General features: G+C 44.5%; 1 protein-coding gene across 14 annotated transcripts in view; it reads left to right on the plus strand.

Annotated features, from left to right (window-relative positions):
* Window positions 1-24,594, plus strand: part of HDAC4 (histone deacetylase 4) — a 267,150-nt gene that overhangs the window by 115,359 nt on the left and 127,197 nt on the right. The window lies entirely within an intron of this gene.

The raw sequence follows: 24,594 nt of genomic DNA on the forward strand, positions 1-24,594 counted from the left end.
CGCCTGCAAGTTGTGCAGCTTCCTCGTGCGAGGGGAAAGGCACGTGCACATGTTGCCTTTGGGGAAGGGGAGGTGGGTAGGGGGATCTGTGTGCTGTGCTGCCTCAGCACTGAAGGGGACCTTCGATGTTCCAGATAAGGGAACATCTGGATCATACGGGTGCTACGGGGTGCATCGGGGAGTGGTGTGCAGCAACACTTGACCAGAGAGGACTCTGCTGTGACTGAGCAGCTCTGGGTCAGTGTGCTCCAGCCTGGACAGGAGCCGTGCACAGGCTTCTCCTGGCCACTGCTGAGGGCTCACACCCCATTGAGAGGTGGCTCCACAGCAAAGGGCTGCTGACCCCAGACCATGACTTGTCCCAGCATAAGCCCCACCTGGAGCTGCTCGTGTTCCATCTGTTCTGCTGCACCCTGTGCTGGTTCCCCACCACGTGAGTTCACAGACCTGATGTTCTGCTGCAAGCGTGGATGTGTGTGTTTGTGGTGGTCTCTGTGGCTCGCAGCAGCAACACTTGGTCACCTCCTCTCGTGCAGGCGATGTCTGTTTGATCCCCAGCGCTTGGTCTTGGCCATCAGGTATTAGGGGAGTGGATGTCCCTCATGCATGCTACTCATGCAGTTGAGGCTTTTCAAGGTAAAATGTAAAAGCCAAGTGTCATGAGTCCTATCTGCTTGACCATCCTTTGCTCTCTGTATTGCTGATAACTATTTATAATACAGAGCCGCCTTTTTTTTTTGTGTGTGTGTGTGCAGTTGCGAAGAAAACATCTCTTAATACTCATGGTTGTGAATGATGTTCACTTTTGACCTTGCTAAGCCATGACACCTGAAAGTGAAGGCACTGTGTTTTATTCCATTTTGTGTGCTATTGTCATAGTTCTTAAAGCTTGTAATTTTTAAAGTGATGGTTTTCTTGCCCTTCTTAGGAATACAGAGAAGAGTGAATTGTAATAGAAACCCTCAGAAATTTAGATGCAAAATTATTAGCACAGGTATCATTATGTCCCTTTTTTAATGTGTAGGATGTCTTACAGGTAGGAAAGAGGATGAGGGCAGAGCAGAGCCCTTTCAAATACCATGCTGATATTGTAGGGCTTGCAGGATGGGGGAGTGTGGAAGAAGGATGCTGCTTTAGTTTTGTTCCAAGCAGAGATCTCCTTTTAGGAGGAGACAGTATATTGTCATCGCATAACACAACTTTGTCTTACCAGGTCTGCTATCACAGCAAACAAATTACTGCTTCTGCTAACCTCTAAGTGGCAGGCAGAGCCGAAGCCATTTGCCCGGAGAGCGTTGGGACTCCAGTGCCTGGGATACAGATCTGGCCCGGCAGCAGGTGGGGTCAGATTCCTCCATTTCTGAAATCGTTCTCTGATGAGCACTGGGTTTTTCTCTTTGTTTTCTGTTAGTGAAAGGTAGTGATTTGAGGTCTCAGGATAAGCAATAGGTTTGTGAAGGTGTTTGCGATGCGCTGGGAAGGAAGAGCGAGCAAAATTAATTCTTGCTTTTCCAACAGTAAGCCAGGGAGCTGGCGTGCTTTTCATTTAAATTGCAAGTTTCTTAAGATGGCATTAGACCTGCCCCATCTGTCTCAGCCCAGGTTAGATGATGAGGGATTTTGCTTAACTGAGCAGTAAAGTTCTGCTGATAAAACCCAGCTCAGAGCATGACAGTAATTCCCTTCACGTAATATGCTGTAGCACTTGTAAACATGTTACCCTGTCAAATGCAGTATGCCTTGATCCTGGGGTCCAGGAGCATGTTGATCTGATACCTCCAAATATTCAAAACAAAGCATGATTAACGAGTGGCAGATATCTAAAAGCATCAGTGAAGCATCCCCTTCTCAGTGGGACCGTGTGTGCTTGTGTACCTGCACTGAAACACAGAGAGGCTGGAAGCGCCTCATACCTCTGAAAATGCAAGGGAAAAAAAGCTACTTCAGGTGTCCTGCCCTTGATTACACAAACGTGATTAAAATATTTATTTGAGCAGACTTTATGACTGTGTGTTTGAGTGAGAGGTATCATTATAGATGCTGAGCGGGACTGGCCACGCTGGGTGGTGGCAGCCATAGGTCATTCCCAGGTGGGAGCAGAGGTGCAGAGCTGGGGAGAAACACTGGGCTCTGTCCCTGAAACTCAAACAGATCATGGTGTTCAGGATTCCATTCCACTGGAAATGTGGGTGTGAGGGCATTTAACCTCACAAACCATGCTTTGGATTTTAAGGCCAGCTCAGATGTTTCAGAGAGAATGGCTCCTCCTCTGCCTTTCCTGCCTTTGATAGTCTTAGAGAGTCTCAAAAGCAGCCAGGTTTTCCTGGTGGCAAACATGTTGTGCTGGCAAACTGCAAGTGGAGCGTTAGCAAAAGAAATACCCCCAAACCCACATTTATATAGATAGGAAAAATAACATTCATTTGTGTGTAAATCCCAGTTTCAAGGACTTATCCTGTCTAGATAAAATGTAGCCCTGTGTCCTCCATTCTTGGCTCTGTTTTCAGGCTCAGGAGTTAAGAGCCCGTGGGAACTAGGGGGTTATAAGATAACGCAGTGAAGAAAGCAGGAGGAAATACTGGTGGGGAAGAGGATGAGTCAGGACAGGGTCCAGGGTATCTTGGTCCAAACACAGACTGAGGGAAGCTGGGGAATCATCTGTCTTGTATGGAGTGGGCAGTACACAGTGAAGATGACTTTCCACCTTGGCCCAAGCTACTGGAGCGGCAGAGCCCCAAAACTGGTTCCAGGTGATATTAAAGAATAAAATGGGGCTGGGTTTGATATGCCTAAACTTTAATGGTGTGTGAATTAACATAACCAACCCTTCATGACAGGGCCTTTACACGCAGTCCTTGGGAGCAGTCAGCATCGTGTAAGAAAAAACCCACCTCATTGCTGGATGCTTATTAGATGTGTCTTGTGCTCGATACCCATAAGTGGTGGGGGAAAAGGACTTTTGCTTGAAGCTGTTCTGTTGTGACCTGCTGTTCTGTTGAATTACCTGTACTCTCACTAGCAATGTGTTTTTTCCTGAAGAGTGCTGTGGAGAGCAGCAGGTGGCTTCCCCCATAGTTGTGTACCTTAAAGCCTGGTGACCACTCCGTCACTGTGGCTTGCCAGGACATCTGGTAGTGACCTTTACTTCCTGGTGTACCTATGTTGCCTTGGAAATTTTTAATTATTTAAGGGTGTAGTCATTACATGCCTGGTAACAGCAGTTATGTATTTAGGTTGGATGGGAAGTGTTCACTTCCACTGCTTGCACTTTTTTTTTTTTTTTTTTTTTGGTGTGGCATAAAGTGTGGACTGTGACTGCCAGCAGCATTGTTGAGGGTGCTGTGGGTGGGGGAAAAAAAGTCTGTGGCGAGAAGAGTTCATTTCCCAAGTTATTCCTTCCTTATACTTCTTCTGATGAGTTGTGTGTACTCCAGGGCACTCTGTGCGAGCAAATCAGCCCTCTGTGACTGGGGTTAGTCTCCACAGCGTGGTGGTAACACATAAGCCCTATTTGGGGGATACACGTCTCTTATGATTGTTTTTGGCTAGCGGAAAAGCTTGTTGGTAGCAGGATTGAAGTTGTTGCACTCATTGCCCAGGTAAAGAGAAAGAGGATGGGGAAACTTCCCAAATCTGCTGGGATTTGGGAAGAAGTTTCATTTTGGGTTGGGTTGGAGGCAACCTGGCTGTCAGTGGTCACCTCTCCTGACTCTGCTTCTCGTGACCCAGCTGCTGCTGCTGCTCTGGTCAGCATCATCCTCCCTCTGGATGGCCACTGAGGGTGGGGGACAAGAGCCCATGGGAGGGAGTTCCACTGGGTCCCTCTGAAATAGAAATGCAGTGGTCTAGCTTTAACCTTTTGCTGGGAACACCCCGCAGGGAATACTGCCACTTGTAATGTCTTTTGCATTTACCAATCCGAACTGTGTGAGAGCATCTTATCAAACAACTAACTGACAATGCTAGTATGCAACATATTTTAATAGATGAGTGTTTTGGTGGCAGTCAACGCCATACCATCTTTCTCCTCCCGGTTCAGAGTTGTTTGACAGAGAACTTGTTTACCTAAGAAAGCAAAGCAACTTTACAGAAAGTTAATAGCGCCTTAACCAATACTTTTCCAAGGTTAATGTGAGCTGTCTGGGGGCAGGGTATGTTTCAAATGTGCAACCAGTGCATCGTCAGCTGTTACGTTGGTGGTAGCAGTAATAAAAACCTTCTGTATCATTAGCACACTGTAAATCATGTTAAACACGCAGAAGGATATCTCAAACATTTGGGGAAAAACCTAGGAGGTGCTTTGGTTAATGAGAAAAGCATGGTTTGTGGCTGCTCTGATCTACCACGACTTGCTCCTCACAACCCACTTCAGATGGGTAGAGCTCTGGGGGTTCATCAGTATTCAACGACTACTGACCTTCAGAGGTGATGCTCCCAAAATTCCTTGCAATGGGCAGAGCACTCGGAACGGCTCAAATTTGCCTGGCTACTAGTCAAGCTAATGGTGCTAAAAATAAGTAAATAGATTAAAAAATTCCTTTTGGGACCTTGAGGGCCCACCATGCTGATTTGTGAGGCATCATTACAGCCTGGCACAGGCTGCAGCACAAGGGTGTTAGTGTGTTCTGTGGGTGTGCGAAGAGAACTTTTTCCTTATCTTTTTTTTTTTTTTTTTTTTTTTTTTTTTAAGGGAAGAGAGGATGTAGTCACAGTGAAAAATTAGTAATAAAAAAAACCCAAACAAAACCAAACCAGTAATAACATAATCCTTAAAATTGCAAAGAATGAAATTCTCTAGAATTTCCTTTCTAGAATGACAGCATAGGGAAAGGTTCAACTTCTGCTTAGACTATTGCTTTACATTTGCCTTGAGACATGATATGGCAATGTCCAGACGCTGATAAGAGCTGGAAATAACATAGCAGGAAAGACATTGGCTATGTTGACACAAATACCAAGTATCCTGAATAAGCATCCAAGAAATTTCATCTTGTTTTATGTGATGCCAAATATGTACGGTATCTGTAATGAGCTTTCTCTTATTCTGAGGCAGAGCGAGAGCCATGGGGTCATTTCACCTCGTTCAGTGTAACGGGAACTGCCCGAAAATTGTCAGTTTATCTCGATTTGGGAACACATGGATTAATCCACTCTGCTTTTAACTCTTCACTCCTGAAGCCAGGTAGTGGGGACCCATCATTCAGTACAAAAAAGAAAAGAAGGTGATATTTACTGTCAAAATAAGAACAATACACAGAATTACTAAACCGAAAGAAAACACCCCACAAATTATCCTTTTGCATAGGGCAGATGTGTTCACAGTAATGACACAAATTATTTTTATATATATGTATTCTATTTTTTTTTTTCCTCCAGGGGAAGAAGGTTTGTATTTTGACCAGCAGTATTGAGGTTAGATCTTAGAAAAAGGTTTCTGCTGTCAGACTGTGTTCTGCGTGCCCAGAGCATCTTGGTGAGCATTGGCTTGGAGATCCACGACTCAGCTCAGCCTTTAATTATGGCATTGTGATTAGCACCTTCTACGATGCGTAAAATTTGCCGAGGTTGAGTTGTTTCTGGCTTTCTTTTTTACTCCTTGTGCTGTATCCTTTTCTTGTACCGTCTCTGCGCTTCTTTCTATAGCTTAGGGCTGCTTGGAAAGGGCCACAGAGCAGTACAGGGGTGACTGCAGACCCGCTGCCCAGTGACTCCTGCTCCCACGGATGGCAAGCAGGACTCTGAGATGTTTGCCTGTACTGATCAGCAGTTGAGAGACCATGGGCTTCCTTGAGGTTTGTCACCTTCTGCCTTTGCAGCTTTCTTCAGCCTGATGCTCTCACAGAGGGAGCAGAAAGGGGAGCTTGAACTGGGAGCCCAGTTTTGCTTGCTCACATGCCAGCGCTGGGCGCGAAGCTGACGTTGCCACCACCTCCACTCCTTTTATACATATCTTATATGGATAAGAGCCGTCTCAGCTCTGTTGCTTCCTTTCCATTCAAAGTGTTAGTCGGAGCCTTCAGACTCCATTACCAAGAGTCATCTTGGAGCATTGTTCCCACCTGACTTCTACCAAGGGCTCACTCAAAGAGCTGCTGCAGTTGTGGCTGCTTTGCACATGTGTGCTCCACCCCAGTATGACATCTTGTAGCTATTGCAAGAGCATCCTGGAACTCAGTTCACCTTCCTGTAGAACTTTCTGCACCGGTTTTCAAAATACGGTGTATAAGACAACCCTGCTCACTGAAGCCTCTTAGGTTCTTTGCAGCTGTCTGGGTACTGATGATCTGCTGTGCAAGCACTGTGTTGCCTCTGTGTGTTGTACTTGGATCTTGTTCTCCATCGGTGCCTTCGAGTTGCTGGCAACAGCCTTGAAAATCGTTTCAGGTAGGCATGGGCAGACAAAGCTGTTCCTCTGCCCCAATCTGAAGGGGAGGGTTTCAGGGGAACTTCTTTAAAGACACTGTTTCCCCCCCTTCCCTAAGCATTCGCTTACAGATGCCACTTGTACATTTTCAGGGTCAAAAATGTGGTTTACTCATATTCAAGGAAAAAAACCTATTTGTTGGATAGACTCAGTTTTCTCTTCACAAAAACCCAATTTCACCACAGATTGTGTTCTTTTGCACAGAGACGGGAACCTTGAAGTTTTGGTGCTGTTTGCTGCGTTGGAAAAGGCTTGCTGCAGTGCCATGCCAAGAGAGAAGCAGAAAATGCAGTTACTTGGCAACTTGAACCCCACAAAATTCCTGAAGCTTGTGAATACTCATACACTTCTGCCAAGCAATAGCTCTTTTACACTGTTTCTCCCAGACTTATCCATATAAACTTTTCCTTGTTGCTTCACACACCCCCCTTTTTTCTTTTCTTCCTTTTTTTTTTTTTTATTAAAAAAAAAAAAAAAAAGAAAAGAATTTGGGCTTCAGTGTAGAGATTTGGCTACGCGCTAATGTAGTCACCGATGCTGGTCAGGACAGGGTACAGGAGCTACGCCATAATTCTGCACAAGAGAAAAACCACTTTTGAGTGAGGTGCGTGAGGTGACAGATGAAAAAGAATTACACGCGATGTAAAAATCACCATAATATTAATGAAAATTCTAGTCCTTTTAAAGCTGCTTTAATCTGTTTTTTCAGACAGTCCTAGAGCATGTTAGATCCTGAGTTGGTGTGCAGTTTAAAATGTGCTTTATTCTTTATCCCAGAAGATAAGTTCTTGCATATGATGAAAATTTCAGCTTCTGAGTAGCCATTCTATAATGCACAGTATTACTTTACACCTTTGAATTATAATACTAACTGCTATTTTATATCTAAATACGACTTTACATCCAAGAGACTAAGCCGTGCATCAGTTGGTGGATATAGCTGTCTGTGAGTATTGAGGACGTTTCTAACTGCAACATAGATGATGATGGAGGTTAAAACCTTCTTAAGGGTGTGAGCTAGTTAACGGGTTCAACATAGTCTATAATATGGTTATGGTTGTGTGTTTCTGCCTCGTTACCTGCCACTGTTGATCCTGTTGAGCAAAGGAGAACTGTAATGTCATGAGTGTCATGTTATCTGCCTTCCTCGGGTAATGAGCATCTGGAAGAGTTACGGTCAGGAAGCTCTTTGCCTCCCACAAATGAGATAAACTGGGTTATTGTTAAAGAAAATTCAAGCAGCCAGGTGCCGTGTGAAGGCTGTGCCCAAGTGCAGCATTCCTGGTTTTCTGTACCTTCCCTTTTTCCTTTAGCTCTAAACAGATTTAGACTTCCTCGGTAAAGCAGTCTGGAAGTGCGAAGTATTTTAAATTGAAGTGAACTTTTTTGTTCTTTAAGCCATTGCAAACCAGATCTTAACACAAATGCTAATTTTAAGACATTCATTTTCACAAGCAGCAGATATTTAGTCTTACACGTGCCAGATGGGTTTGCTGCTGGCATCACTTGTGAGACTATGGTCAAAACAAGGACAAATCAGCTATAAAATTCCAAGACCTTAGTGAATAATTTTGTGTTTTTCTTCCCAAGGACCAGCTAGTTGTCATATTGCCTTGTTTTTGTCACTGTCAGTATGGCTGGAAAAGCTGCTTCGAGCATCTGAGATGGGCTCAGAATAAGAGGGAAAGTCTTGCAGTGAAGGAAGGATCTCTCCCACCACAGGTTTCGTTTTGTGTCATGCAATGGCATGTTGACTGCACAGGCATCCTGCTCTGGTGTGCACATTCTGATTACAAAATGACTTCAAGCAATAAAAATGTGCAACTGCTTATAGAAGCCCCACTTATACTAATGTAAAAGGTGCCTTTGGTTATTGTCTTAAAGATTTGGGACTAGCAGGCTAATATAACTAGAAGCAAATACAGGGAATAGATGTGTATGGTGGGAATCTTTTTTTTAAAAAAAGGTTTGTTTTGTGGTTGTTTTTTTTAAAAAAAACCACCACACCACACAACCACAACCCATTGTAGAGCATTGCCAAACTATTGTGTAGGTTTTGTCCAAGTCTACCTCTGTGTCCTCTCTGGAAGCAGAGGATGGTGCACGTCACCGCTCTTCTGCATTTCTGCCTATGTCAGTATGCAGAAGTGTTGAGTTTAGGGTAAGCAACATGGGTGTCCACTTTGATTTATAGCCCAGGACTAATATTTTCGGCATACCATGATGCTAAGCTTTTAAAAACTGTCTTTAGTGAAGTTTTGGGCACTATGAATGAAAAGATGATGCAGGCTGTTTCCTGTGAAAGGTTGAGGGTGTGCAAACCTTGAAAGTATTTTCTGGGAGAGAACGCTGAATTTGTGATTTTATTTTAACTTGGAGATAATCTGCCTGTGTCCCCACTTGTGGGGCTCTCCGGGAATGGGTATGGCCATGGTTGCATGCAGGTCGCTACCTGCTGCAGGAGGTGGTGGTGGTGGACAGGCATCTCCCCAGGGTGCTCTCTGTTGAGCATCGGCTGTCCCCAACGCTGGCGCTGACCTTCAGGCTGTCCCACACCAGCCTTACCAGGGGAGCAGGTAATCATACCCTGACCCAGTGCAGGGCTGAGGGGACTCGGGGACAGACACCACTAAATGCTTTGTACCGCTCTCGTACTTTGATGATACTTTTTTCCATTAGCCATGAGTATTTACATCGGGATGACACAAAATCAAGCTGCTGCTGGTTATGACATCTTCACAATTGTGTATGACACTAGGGATTTCAGAAACAACACTTTTCTTAAGCATAAATCAAGGCAGATGGTAAAACCAAGTGACCTAAAAAATATAACAAGTTTGCTCACCAGAAATGTACAGTGCAAACAAATGTACTGTCACCTAAAAATACCGAGATGGCATTTCTGACAAAGTGATGATTATACAAGCAAGTCAAAGTTTGGGTAAGGCCAAGAACGAATTTTGCGTCCTCTAAATACACACTGGTGATCAAACTGACTGTAAGGTATTTCAGCCGAATGGTTCTTCCTCCCGGTAACTGTGTTTGCTCGGGTTTATCTAGTTCTGTTTTGTCTGTAAATGACGTTATTCCTGCAGACCACCTAAAATAGCCTCTGCCAGTCTGAAGACCTCCGTGTCTTGTGGAAAACAGCACTGGTTTGTACTCTTTATATTACCCTTCCTTGAAAATGGGGCTCAACAACTTAAGTAACGTGCTACTCTTGTAGCACATTCTGCAAATAGTGGGCTTTTTAAATAGTCCTTTCACGTGTACATCCTTATGTGCTCAGATGTAAGTTAGTTTTGTAGCCTCCCCTTGCAGAACCGCATCCGTCGCTCTGGTCATCCCAGTAACCCAGCTCCTCCGTGCTGGTGGGGAGGGACTGTGCTTAACCCAGATTGCTTCTGCATCCTGCTTAAATCCGGTTGTTTGGCCAGTTATCCCAGCACCAAGGGGGCACGTGTGGTGGGAGCTTCTCAACCCAGCCAGCCACTGAAGACACAAGGGAACAACAGCTCATGCAGCTTCATCCCTCCCCCATTTTCAAGTGTCACTTCTGGACCCCGGAGCACCTCGTGCACAACCTGTGAAGTCTTTAATAAATCTCCCAGGCTCTTCGCAGGGCTGGGGATCAGTAGAGAGGATCTGGAGCTGTCTCATGGTACCCACCAAAGCTGGGCTCTGCAGTTAGAGCCCGCTACCTTGAACAAAGCAAACTTGAGGCAAATCGGCTGTGAAGTGGAAACATGCAAATTAAAGCCAGCTATATCACGGGAGGATTAGGCTGTAGTGATTTAAGACAGCTTTATTTCAGTATGGAAACACTGACGCAGGATTAAACGTACTTTTAAGTTCTGCTTGTTGTCTTCATAGTTGGGGCAGTCTGACGCACAGGCATGCACAGAAATCAGGCTTTTTCTAGACCTTTCTGTATACAAAAAAATGGTAACAATGGCATTTTGGAAAAGCTAAGTGCTGTTCTTTGGGTTGGCTCCTTTGGCTGATCAGCTGGGAGAGCAGAGGGGCTTTCATAGGCTTTGCGCCCTGTGGGGCACAAGAGCTTTGTGTGGCCTCCAGATGTGGGCTTCTGGCACATCAGGAGACACATGGTCTGGGATTTTCTGGCAACTATACACAAGGGGTCTCTCACAAAATGCCATTAGATCACCTCACCTGGCTTCCTCCCGTGTTTGAAGTTAAACGCCACCCAGAAACATTTAGGTTAGTACCTTGTTTGCCAAAAGGCTGTTGTCTGGCAAGGCAGAGTTGTGAACTGAGAGGGGGAAGATCCACCACTCCTCTTGGTAGTAGTTATGGCCTTTAAGCATCTTGGCAATTAACTTGGCCTCAGTTAAGCTTGCTTCTCACAGCTGAAGGAGAGGCCTTTTACTGCAGCCTTGAAGCTTGTGAGCACCTGACATTTCTGTTTTAGCTGGTGTTCACATCTTGTAACCCGGTGGCTTTGCAGTTTTGGTGGCCTCACCCAGCTGCCGTTCTTCATGGCAGTGTCTTCCCTGCTGTCTTACAGCCACGGTGGTCTTTTCTCTGCAGTCTTCCAGTTCTTCAACAGAGATCTTAGAAACCAGTTACTGGAACCATAAGCTTTTATCAGTGCTATTTAGAAGTAAAATTCCCTTTATGCTCTCTCTCTATTTTTAGGATTTATGAACAAGAATTGCTTTTTTCAGACGATGATGCTCTAAAGAGAGCTAAGCAGTTAGTTTTCACACATGCTGTTTTGTTTTATGAGTATTTCAAATGGTCTGGCTTTCCTTGCAAGGTTGACTTCTTTCTGTAATCTTTTGGGTACACATTTTATTGGATGAATTCTGTGCTGTATAAGAAAAAACCTCACACCTTAAGACCAGAATTTCTTTAAATGACTTAGCACATTGAGATAACAAGACATTAAGGAGAAGTAATTTTATAAAATATTTACTGTAAATGAGAGAAGTTTCTGACTTAGTGTTTCTAGTAATTTGATGTGTTCTAGAAACAAAAACTGATGTTGGTGGCTTTAAACCAGAATGGCACTACAAAGGCAATAGGTACAACTTAATGTTGTACAAAAGAAAAATTAAAAAAGTGATTGTATGCAAATGGTTTTCTAACATTTCATGGAAAACATTTGTTAAGAATGGGCTCATAGACTTGAGGGATGAATCTGTAGAATACACAGTGCATTGTTAAAGTGGCCTAAAAATAAAATGCTATTCATGTAAAATGTGATTTGCTTGATGAAGAAGAAGGGATTAATTCTGTATTGGTATGAAAGAAGAATTTTATCAAAAGAAGGTTTTGGTAGTGATTATCTGTTTAGATTTGGATACCTTCTTTGAAACATTTTTTTGTGTAGGAATATTGAAGCGAATGCAAGAACTGAATGTCCCATTTTCATCATGTTTTAGTTATTGCAGAGTGCTATAAAAAGAGATACAGAGTCTGAAGACAGACCCTAAGGAGCCATATCATGCCTGTGGTCCTTTGTGCATTCCCTAATCTGAAGAGAGATGGCAGTCTGTTAACTTCCCAGATGCGTTGCTGTTCGGTCTTCACCAATGAAGGTGCTGAGTTGAGAGTGCATGCAGAAGACCGCTGCCTTCTCCATTTCTCAGACCCAAAGGTGGGCATTTGGGTGCTGTCATGCCGACATAATACTCTGGCAAGGCACAACTCCCACCACTGATGGTTTTGTTTGAAGCAATGGGAAAAGTAATCTAGAAAATGGCTGGCAGCTTGTAAAATCCCTGCTGCTGATTTGGGATTTACCCAGGGTGTGCTTAGTGCTGATCACAGCAGGGACTGAGATTGTGGGGAAAGACTTGACATATCCGAAGTCACTGTGTCGCACTGGTTTTCCTCACCCAGTCCTGCTTTTGTGCCCTTTGCCTCCTGCTTCAGGCTGGTGCCTTCTCTGCTTGTACCCAGCCTTTGCTCCTCTGCCACTCCGGTTTCTCTTTTTTCAAATGGCTGGGGAATTTCATACTAATCCTTCTCCAGACCTTTAAAAAAAAAAAAGGGGGGATGTGAAGGGAGACATCAGTGCAAGTTCTGCCTCATGTCAGCCTTGTCCTCCTCCCTGAAGCCTTTTGTCTTCAGCTGAGAAGCATTTCAGGACTGTTGCCGGCTCCAGCCATACATTTCAGTGTCTAGCACAAATGTGGGAGCCCGCTGTGGGGCTTCTGGAAGCAACCCTAATGCAAAAATGACTGTCCACTGACATTCTTGGGTAGCCTCATTTCTTGGTAATAGCAAGGGGGTGCGTACTATTTCAAGGAAGTGATAGGTGAATAATTTCCATCTCTACCTGTCTCCAGTTACCACTGAATCAACTTCAGCCTCCTTAAACTTGCTTTTAAAACCCTTCCTTTTCAGCTTGCCTCCTGTAGCTGTTCCTCAGTTGCCTGTCTGGATGTCGTTTTTATCTCTTCCAGTTTTCTGAAAGCCTTTTGTCCGCATTTCTCTTCTGTAACGAAATGTCCTCTTAAGCCTCGGTCAGCTGAATCACTGAACCCTCTTCAGGTTCTGTCCAAAGTCTTTGTCTTTTTCAGATGCTCTAAGAAGTAAGTCATCGTTGCTTTATTTTCGATAAGGATACATATAGGATCTCCATCCTTAGATATTTTTAAGTCTCTCACCTTTGGGCTTTTCACAGCATCTTGCTTTTTGTGGAAGAACCAGGCTACAGTCAATCCCTAGGCAGAGAAGTTTGTTGCTTGAACATATCTGGAGCAGAGTTATAGCCTACCACATAAGTAAGTAGGCATCAGTTTCCCACTATTCAGAAACCCTGTAGTTAAGTCCAGGTTTCACAGTCGGAAGTAGGTGCCCAACAGAAACAAGCCATCTACTTGCTGCTCTTCTGATGTGGAGCTGAAACGTGAATGCAGCAAGGAGCCCACGAGCAGTGCCTGCCTCCCACACCAGGAGGTCCCTGTTCCCAGTCAAGTTCAGCTGTGGGTTCCCAAACTCACTGATGTCTGCCCTGTCCTTCGATCAACCTGACTTACACTAGGTACAACTCTTAAAATTTCATAAATTAGAGTATTTAATTCACTGAGACTGTGCCAGTCTGTATCGTTGGTTTTACCAATTTACTTTTGAAGTTCTTTAGCTGCACGCTGTGATTTGAGTGTTATTTTTGCTGGCAAACGCACTCCCCTATGGCCCTGTGGTCAGGCTGGGTGCTGCGCAGGAGCTCGCACCGGAATCCAGATCCCTGAGGAGCAAGATATTTTACTCTGCAGGTAGTAGCAGTCAGTAAAGGAGATGCTTTAGTATTCAAGGTTTGTTTTAAGGAAACAACTTACCAGGGGAACCTGATGGGCGAACCCTCCTGAACTTTCTTATATTCCACAGAAGAAAAACAACTCTTTGTGGAAGTGTTTTGACAGAGTCCAAGTTTAGCTACGATGATGTTTGTAATTAATTATTTCAAAACCATGGTAAAAACACCATTTTTGTATGAGCTACAATTAAATGGAGCTTGCTAAAGGACTGACTTGCATTTTTAAGCGACATAAATCAGAATTTCTTTATTCGTTGGAGCAGTGAGGGAAGACTTGTTCACCTCTTGCTTTGGTTGTAGTAGATGTAGTGTAGATGTAATATAACCCAAATTTTATACAGCTGTGAACGATCTGTCTCCAGCTAGGATGCTGCTCAGTTAGGTAGCTTCCAACAGCAGAGTCAACATAAAGATGACTTTCTAACTTCTGTACCCAGCTGATGCCAGTCTTTTACTTTATGCATGCTGCTGAAGCTCTTGAGAGTGATAGATACCACAGAGAAGGCGATGAAAGTACGATGGAAGCATGAGGGAAGTGGGAACTTGTGTGGGTGTTTGTCCTCGTTCATCCACCCTTGTTTGAAGAAGGGTGAGGGTGTGCTGTTTCTGTGCCGGTGCATCGGAGTGAGGGAACACGGGCTGTCCTCCTTGTCCATCTTCTCTACCAAGCCCTAGAGGGGCACGGGAGTGTCATGGTCATTGCTCTTCAATTGGGGTAGGGCATCTAATATATAATAAGGATGCAGGAGGGGAAAAAGTGGTTGTTTGCGGTTGTTTTAGGCAAAATTTTCTTGTGAGCCTTAGAAAGCATCCATTGTACGTTTAATTTTTCCTTATTTGTACACGGTGAGTGTTTGGCAGTGGTGTTCCTTACGCCAGCTGAAGGACAATCTTTGGGGGGGGGGGGGGGGGGGGGGAGATAGCCATCTTGCGCTCCACCATTTGGTTGATGTTGGGAAAGGTGGGAGAGGGCTATTTTAAATGCTTGACCTATGATTTATATAAGCAATGTTTAGCGACGTTCAAGTGTGGTTCTCAGTGGCAGGGACCTTTTAATTGCGACTGGTTGTGTAAAGAGTTGCATGCATTGGATGGGCAGGCAGCGGTGGCAGTCCTTTCACTGCCTTCTGAAATGCTGCGCAACAGGTCGTTTGTGAAGCTGCTTGACAGACACAGCGGGTGAGCAACCAACTTACATCCTTTAATCAAAAAAAAATTAGAATTTTAATTTTAGAAGCTTGTAGCAGCAAAATACAGTTGTCTTTTAAAAAAAAATGTATTCATTCAGAGAGATGTTTCTTGCTACCCTGTTTTTTACTTAAGAAGGCAAGTTTAGAGTGGGTTTAAAAAAATACTATGCCTTGTAAAAATATATAAATATAACTAAACCTGGATCTTAATCATTGTATTGTTGTGGTTCCGTTATATTAAAACTCATCTGTAGGTCACTCTGGCTCTCCACGTGTGTAAGAAGCAATGCCTGTCCAATACTGATAAAAGAAAATGATATTCCGGTCTTAAAAGGCTGGGGGTATTTTCAGCAGACTGAGTGCTGAGTTTTTGTTCCATATTTAAAAGGCCATGCTGATGTCAGTGGTTTGTGCATAAAAGCCAAGAAAAAGCTTGCTTTGAGTGAGAGTCGCCCCTGGTGTTGGGAAACCTTGTTGTGCACGGAGTACTGCTCGGCTGGGGGATGCAGGGAAAATCCATCGTCCTTTAGGATTTTGGTAATAGCAACAGAAAGACTTACTCTTTCTGTTAGCCCACGTTAACAGTAATGGGCTTCCTTAACAAAACGGTTTTCTAACTATTCTTAGTCCTTTATCAGCCTGCTATATTTAAAAATATATTCACTTTACCTAATGCATCTTGAAAAGTAAGGAAAGGAAAGGAAAAGGTGGGGTTTTTATTATAATCTTAACTCTGAGTGTTTCGTAGTGTTTGCATTAGGGAACTGAAAGGCAACACCTGTGTGTTTTGCAGAAATGAGAAGGTGCTTTGGTGTGATTTCTCTGTGCTGTTGTGGAATGTGAATACTTTGAGGTTGTCTGAATTTCTCTAGAAGACTACGTGTGTTTAACGTTATCTTAAAATAGTGATGGTTTGGGGTTTTTTCCCCCCCTGTACATCTTAATAATTTTGAATGGGTAACAAGTAACGTCCTGGGTCCTAATGCAGCCGAGGTACCTGAGTATATAGATTATTTGAAAGCAATAGCCCTGAGAGAGGGGCTACAGAAAGCTGTGGGCTACTTGCCTGTTTGAACACATGCTTCTCTTCTTGGACCAGGGTCTGGGTTTCTAACAAACTGCTGAAAACACTGCAGCCATTGAGCAATCCATGAGATTTTTTGAGAGCCGCTGAACGCTTTCCTTTTACAGTTTACTATTTAGGTGCTGGGTTTGCTGCTTTGACTTTTTTTTTTTCTTTTTTCTTTTTCATGATGGAGGAAATTGCATTGCACATTTTTGGGCTTATCCATACAGTTGGGGGTCCATTGACTGGTGACAGAAATGAGTTTACTAGCCTGTTCTTAACCATTTATTTGTTGTTTGAAATGAGCAGAATATGTCTTTTTAGTAAAATTACGGCATATACTATGAAACAGGTAATTTCTAAGAATTTTGTTTTGCCTTCTCTTTTGATCTTGGGGAGTTAACATAGCATGGCTTAATTTCAAAATAAATCGGGAAGTTAGATCTTGAGCTGTTTGTTAGAGCTCCCGTTCTGGTGGCGTCACCAGCTGCTGATCCCAGTGACTGCTGCTCCGCTGCGCAGCTTTCCTTGGTGGTGCCCAGACCTGCCTTCAGCAACGTTTGTGCTGCTGCTTTTTCTCCTTTGTAACGATAACGATTCCCTTCCCTCCATAACGATTTCCCTTCCCTCACCTCGCAAGCTGGTAGGACGCGGCAGGCGCGGGAGAGCAGGGGCTGGCCGTGGGTTCTCTGTGTGGTTTTGGCAGAGGACCAGCCTTCCTTCTCAGCAGCAGATAGGTGACTTTGATCTCCCAGCTCCTCTCGATGTCTTTAGGAAGCTGACAGCATTTCCTCATAGCCATAACTCCTTTTATCACACAACTCTTTCAAACGGCCTGGCTGTTCACCAGCTGGCACCGTCTCTACTTGCAAGCGAACCTTCGCTTCAGTTCTCATCACATCATCTTGCCCACTCTGCCCCGGGATCCCCTCTGTCTACGTGAATGGCACCACTGTGCTCTGACAGGAGTTATAATGGGAAAACAATTCTTCCTTGATCCACCCAAGCGAGGAGATGCGATGTCTGCTCTCATCCTGAAAGTTCACGGTTTTAACTCTTGGCTCTCCTGCTCTGTCACTAGTTTGTCTGCTCGCTTTTGTATTCTTGCCGATGTAGGGGCCACCACTTTGCAGGCTCCAGAGGGAACCCTGCAAGAACGTCCAGGTATTTGTATAACCCCACATTTGCTGTGTATCCCTCAAACTCACCCATGCCTATCTAGCTGGGTAGATTTTTTACTTTGTTTTCCTCCTGGGGAGTTTTTTATGTGCAATCTCAGGACAGGATGAGACTTGCAGGATCCTGCTCCATCTCCTCCACGTTGAATTCTCTTCTCTAAAGTATCACTTTCCCTTGAAGGAAGTTCATAGGGAGACTAGAGAGAAGCATATGAGAAACCCATGTAGATTTCTCCCTTCAGAAGTGTATCAGAGCTTCCTTCAACCTGCCTTTTTGTCTTGGGTATCTGGTAAGGTGAGGAGTTTTTTGTGCCCACAGTGAGACAGATGGATCAAAAAGGTTCAATTGCCAGATAATGCTTGAAACAAGGAGGCAGGTGAAATTATATTCCCTGGGATGCCTTTTAAGAAGGGATATATACTTTTTGTTTTGTTTTCTGGTGTTTATTTATTTAGATGCTTTTTCCTCTGGAAACTCATAGGGGTTTTGGTTGTCTACCTCCCAGCATGCAAGGAAAGGCTTACCACAATTGTATGAAGTTTAAAGTAAGTAGTAGTCCAAGCTGACTCTGTTGATGCCATGATCTTTAATTTCACTAAAAGCACTGGCATCATGCAAGATGCTCATTTGTTAAAGATGTTGTTGATTAAAACAAGACGATGGAGTAGGATAATGATTGAAAACGAGGTGGTGGAACATGAATGTCTCCCTTTGGAGCTTCTCTATCCTGCACAGGCTCATCTGTTGGATACGTCTGTGCAATCAAGGTTTTCTTCCTGGCTTTCTCAATATGTGCTGTGCCATGAACAATTCACATTCTCATGAAGGACTTGTGTGTTTGGTGCTGCCCTGTGTTATTTGTGAAGTGTTTGGCTTTGCTGCTGCAGCAGGAATCCTGCTGAAGGTGCTCAGGAGATCAGGGTGCTGCTGTGGCCCCCAGTCAAGAGTGCTGAAGTCATTTGCCATGCTTTAGATGGGACCGTCAGAAAAGCAGCTGGCTTGTAAGATCCACGTATTTAGCCAAGGAAGTTTACGTTTTTCCAAACTCTGATACACTGCTCTGAGGCTGTGAACAGGAATACGCTACAAAATACTGTTTTCTGTCTGATGTTGATGTAGTTTGGTGTTTTTTCCTTTTCTTCAAGGAAAGAGACATTTTTAAATGTTTTAAATCTAAGATGGAAAAAGTAGAATAACTGACTTGCTCTTCAAGTTTTGGTTTCTTATAATGAATAAAATTTGTATGTAGGTTTCCAATAAATGCTAATGAGATCTTTTCAGGGAAAGTATTAGGATCAAAAAATCTGGTTATAGAAATCCAGAATCACTGCGCCCTTATCGTGTCTTCAGGTCTCAGTAGTAATCAGCAAAAAGTTTCTTTGCAATGAATGAGTGAGTGACATTTAAAGCTCCATCTGTTGCCTACGGTGCAGTGCCTCACAGTGTGTTTCAATGGGTGATGCGATGATTAATTTTGGTTCCCATTCATGCCGCATGAAATATTCTCATAGCGGGGAATGACTCCAGCCCTTGCTGAACTGCAGCATGTGTGGTGCTTGTAGGAAACCTCAGCTGCTGTTTACTCCTAGCTTGTGTGCCGAGAAAGGATCCAGGCTGCGTTTGCATTCACCCACGCAGCTCTGTAGCAAGCTATGAAAAATACCGGCGACTGCGGTGTACTGACCTGCCTGCTTGTGAGGGACGGCTCCATCGCCAGCGCTGCTGCAGCTTGCTTTTCTTCACAGACTTGTGAACAGAGGACTGGCTTGTCCCTGTAAGTGAGGACTACCTTCTGATCTCCGAGTGAAATACTACGGGTCTGACTCCTGCACCTCGCTGTCCTTCAGGCTAGCTGCACTGTGATGCTTAAACTTGTTGCGTAATTTTAGCCCAAAATAAACACCCTTGGGATCCTGGTCCTTGCCTTTGGGAGAGTAGAGGTAAGAGTTAAGTAAAGAGGAGATAATGAAGTCCCCCCTGCTGCCCTGCAGCACCCCGCTTTTTCCAGCTCTGCACATCATCTTTTCTTTTGCCCTGGTATGGTACAGATTCGCGGGGGAGCGTGGCAGGACCATGTCTTCATCCTGTCCCCATACGATGCTTGTGATGTGCTGCAGAGGATGTTGGTGTCCTGGGTGCTGCCCTACCAAGACCTCCTGCTCCTGCTGCCTGTGCGGGATCCTGGGCAAGTTTTGGGGCTCCTCTAGCACAGCCTGGTGAAATCTTTTCTAGAGAATAAGCTGAATATACAGGGTAACATGGGTTGTTTTTCCCTTTGCCTATTAATTTCTGCTTATATTTAGGGCATGTAGCATGCTGTAGATTAAAACCGACTAAATGTCAGGCGTTCCGAGGCTGCTTTGCCATGTCTTCGCCCGCTTTGTTCCGCTTTACACACAAAATATGCTTCTTTTATCCTGGCACTGCAGTCAGATACTGCAGTAGCTTGTTTCTATTAATAGCTCTGATCTCACCATCGCTGTGTTTTGGTGAGTTTTGACATTTTCGGAAGTGGAAGCCCTGCTGGAAAAAGAGTGCCTTGGCTGCCCAGCCACGGTGCCGGCTGGCAGAGGGGATGCCAGCACCCCTGCCCGCTGCTGCCAGCACTGCACGGGCAGAGCAGGCAGATCGCGGTGGGGATGACGATGACTTGATTCATAATAATCTAGCAACTAGCTCAAATTAACGCAAGTCTTTCTTTCAGAATAAATCACCGCAAACGCTCCCTCGGCCGTGCTTGGAGCGAGCAGTTGCATCTTGCCTCCTTTCGAGGCTGATTTCAAGCAAAATGAAGGCGGTGGGTTTTAGAAACGGCGTTTCGAGGCTTTGAAGCCTGCCTGCACTGTGCTCCTGACATGCCGAAGTCATTGCTGCTGGCAACGACCTGGCATTTGAAGGCTTTGCAAAATATAGGATTAAAAAAAAAATAAAAAAATTAAAGCTGTTGCCAGACAGCAAGGGCAGCCCCCAGGAAATAAAGTTTGTGGAATGAACACATGATTTTTGCTTCTGCCCAGGGATGAAACGAGCTGAAAATCATGCTTAGAGGGGGAGATCTGTGCACACATTTGCTCGGTGTCCTGCAGTTTGTGCTGTGCTGGGATGGCACTGGTTCAGTGGGGCAGGATGGGGCTGTCTCCAGCGGCAGCAGCCGAGAGCTTGGGGTTGCTGAGCACAGGCTCTTGCTTTCAGATTTATTTTTTTGTGTGTACTCAAAGGCTGATGTGCCGCTATTGGCAGAATCTGTCTGGAGGGCAACGCTTGCACACCAGTAATTAGAAAGCGAACTCATTAGTTAGAAATAAAGCCCAAGCGCGGAGAGGGGGGAGAAGCTGAGTCAATGGTTTCTGGAAAGCGCTGGCCAGGGACGTTCAGCCACAGCCGTCCAGAGGAGCATCCCTTCCCTGGTGTGTGGCGATTTGGAAAGGCACCAGGGACTATGGAGTTACTGTAGGAGCCGAAATGCTCTTTTATCGGGTTTTTGTGCACTCTGCCTCCTAAGCTTGCTCTGTCACAGACACCTGGTGGTATGTCAGTACTTTATATACTACTGGGGCTGCCGGGAGGGTCCTGCTTTTCTTCCTCCAGCTTTGACCAGACACTCATCCCCAGGTTTTGCAGCAGATTTGAGGAGGGTGATGCGATTTCTCCCTTCAAGCCAAAGGGAATTGCCGAGTAAAGAGGAGCAGGGCGGCTGGGAAGGAGCTGTGCAAATTCAGTGGGACTCGCTCTGTGCCGGAGAGAGGGAGGTGTCAGGGAAAATGTTTCATGCACTCACCATTTGAAGGTGATGTATTTCAAATGTGAGAGGCAGTTTTCTGGGCTGCCTAAATTTAAACAAAAAACAAACCAGAAAAAGAAAAAAAAGATTCTTTCTGGAAAAAAGCATTTGATTTTTGAAAGAAGCTACTTTGAGAAATATTTCTAAAGTTCACCTTAAGTAAAGGTTACGCTGAAACAAGATCTGAATTTAAATCTTTGCTTCAAATATCCCATGTCTGTCTGGTACTGAAGTTTTGTTTTAACATCGTTTTAGTGTGTTTTCAGGACTCAGTCCTGCTACGTTTTCTTCCTTTAAGGACTTGCATGAAAATGCTATATCAGAGAAGGGGAAGTAAATCACTGTTAGTTTTATTTAACTATGTATGCAGATATTTAAGTAGTGTCACTTTCCCTTAATCCCTTCCAAAATGCTCAGTACTTGTGTGGAAGTTGTTTTTCATTTTAGAGCGTGGAAGATATTCAGCATATGACTTCTCTGATAATGTGTTTATCTGCAGCCTTTATGTGAAATGATTTTAATGTCAAACACTTTTTGGAGGAAATGCACCCTCGATTTCAGGTTTACAGCAGGTATGTTTAACAACTTAAATGTGTTTAAGATAACTTCCATTCAGCAGTGTTATGGGCAAGCTGCGAGATGCTGAATTTACAATCTCAACCACAAGGCCGCTCTGTGCCGGCAATCAATGGGGACTAGAATGATTTTAGGTCTTAATTAACATACAACATACAGGCAGTCTTTGATGCATAGCCATGTTTCATTTATTTTGGGAGGGAAAAACCAGCAGAGTGTTTCTAACTTGGTATAAAACTAAAAAAAACCCTAATCTGTGCATGCCTAGGTAAAAAAAAAAAAATATCCTCCTGTTTTCTCCTTCTGTTCCTACAGGGAGGGAAAAAGCAGGGAGAACATGAGATAGTTTATTATTCATAATCGCGATCTTGTCTTCTAATTCATGAGTTTGGCATTTCTCATTAGAAGTCTGAATATAGTCTTTGTGTTTTGCTAACGTCATGAATCTGATTGTATTAATATGTTCTCAAGGCAGAACCTATAAAAGCAATTTTCTAGTCTACCATAAAATATTCATAAGAATACAGGCTTTTTTGTTTTGATGATGTGTTCATTAAGCAGAGAAGGTTTTATTGTTTTCGGGAGGGCTCTGTAGGTCAGAAGCACATGCCGCTTCTGTGGGCAACTCATGGCATTTCAAATAGGGGTTTTTTTTGAGACTGAAATAGTAAGAGTCAGGGATGACGCAGCCTCCGCCGAGACTGAATGGGAATTGTGGTCGCGATCTCTGCAGCTGGCGCCCTGTGCCCGCACATTGGGTGTTTCAGGGGCATGAGTCCCGTTGGATGGGAAATGGGAGGTTCATCAAGTTTTCTCAGGACCGTTACCCACCACGGTGCAAGTTAAGGCTCTTACGAGGAGTCATTTATCACAAGCAGTAATGATCGCAGGTAGTGGTGTGTTCCTTCTGGCTGAAGTTGGATTTATTTTAACATGTTGTAAAGCTTTTACTTTCTGCTTTTAGAAAACACGGTGTTTGGATCATAAAAGGTGCATGTAGGAAAACACAGGCAGATTTCAAGGAAAATTGCATTTAGCCTAAAGAGCATTGACAAATTCAGTGAGCGATATTGAAGATAAGCAGATTTACATAGAGACCGGGTGAGCGGGAGAGAGTGACTGCTGCCTCTGTATCAGTAACGCTGACCTTTAGTCCACATGTATAAAAGATGGGAGATGTTATTGCCAGGTGCTCAGAAATCTTTGGCTGGACATAAAAATAGTCAATGCATTTAAAAGGCTTGTGATTCACAGAGCCCGCTGCGCTGTTTAGTTTACTGACTCATTGGATTTGATCCTCTAGGATTAACTGTTTCAAGCTTTCCTGGAGCCTTGGGGACTATAAAGTTGCATTAAATCATACTCAAGACTATCTTCGGGGAGTTTTGGAGCTCTGGGGGATTTGTCTATAAATTTGGGAAGAGGAGGAGTAATAGATTTCCAGCAACTCAGTGCTCGTGTCCATGTCCAGCACTTGCCTGGGTAACATTTCCACGTGGATTCCGTGCATTGCTGGTGGTCAGGTGTGTCTGCGTCCTTAGGTTGAAGTGAACACTAGGGGTTTGATTTGGTGGGGTAGGACCGAGCAGAGTTGTGCAGATCTGTTTCCGCTTCTTTTAAAGGTGGAACTAATTAGTGCTGGAAAGCTGCTGCCCCTGGTGAAATCTTGTGGCCGTCCATGGAGTTCCCCTAGATTTGCCACCCAATAAAATTGCTGCTATTCCACGAATAGTTACTGTGCATATTTCGTAACATACGGTGATTACATTAGTAATGCTCAGGTTATAATATCCATTTGCAGAAGGTTAAAGTGGAATTTTGATAGCCATGTTGCATCATATTCTTGAAGGTGGATTGCTTTTTGTGGGCTTTTTTGTTTGTTTTGTACAAATACCTGTTAGTACACATTAGGACTTTCTTTTGTTCTCTCGCTCTCCCCCCTCATTTTCCATATACATCCAGCATAGTAAGGGGATTTTTGCTGACGTGGAAACTCTACTCTCTTACTTTTCCAGGACATGTCCCATTTCCCACAGTCTTTGGGACACCTGATGGGTTTGGACTGCCTCCTTTGCCCCATATATCGTGCTGCTAGGGCCGGTACCTTATAGATACAGGGCCCTTATGGGATTGCCTGAGCGTGAGCAGTACTGGAGGAATCCAAAATGGTCTGTCACTCTGAAATCATGGCAAACCTGGATCTAATTTAAAGCGTTGCATCTAAGTTGAGAAGGTTCTGAAGCAATAGTCTGTGAAATGAGAGAGCCTCCACAGGGCTGGTTTCAAGCTGTCAGCTCCCACTCGCGTGCGGGGAAAACAGATGAAGAGTTTTTTCTGTGTGAGTGGCTGCAGCAGTTGCCATAGGGATGCTCTGTGGGCAGGAATGGGAAGGGGCTGACCACGGTACCAACCACGTAGGAAAGCACCGTCCGTTACCAAGGAAGGTTTAGGAGCATGTTGCTTGGAGTGTTGAATGCTTATCTATAGGCAAGAGCGTGGTGTTTTCCCTGAAATCCCTGGCTGTGGCTTGGCGATCTGTGGCAAGACATCCCAGCTCTGGTCCTGCGGAGGAGAGAAGGGAGTGGAGAAAAGGCCACAGGAAGGAAAACAATAGGGAAGTGGAGGGAAGAGCTTGTGGGCTGAAAAATAGCAACACTTCCAGTAATGTGACCTTTTGCAGAAAATGTTTCCATTTAAAAAAAAAAAAAAAAAAAAAAAGTCTCCTCCTCCCTGGCATAAGCTGAGCGTAGGGAGGGGGAAGCATGCTGCACTTCCACACGTATTGTGCTCCTGCAACCCTGCTGCCTGCTTTGGGGGGTCGTATGTGATGGAGCCAGTGATGGGGAGCGGGAGGTGGCCCCTGCACTGTGTGGGTGCAGGCAGGACTTGCCCGCAGGGTGTTTGGGCAGGAGGGACAGTGTGGCAGGGCACCAGGTGTCTGCTGAGGTCCTGGGTGGGTGGGTGGGTGGCATTGCTTTCCCAGCCTCACAGTGCCTGGGCACCGGGGCTTTCCAGAGGAACAACCAACTGTGGGGCACACAAAACCATGGTCTCTCTTCTCCAGAAAGGTTAAGAAACTCAACTCAGATC

This window comes from Falco peregrinus, chromosome 8, assembly GCF_023634155.1.
Source record: "Falco peregrinus isolate bFalPer1 chromosome 8, bFalPer1.pri, whole genome shotgun sequence".
In the NCBI taxonomy this organism is placed as follows: domain Eukaryota; kingdom Metazoa; phylum Chordata; class Aves; order Falconiformes; family Falconidae; genus Falco; species Falco peregrinus.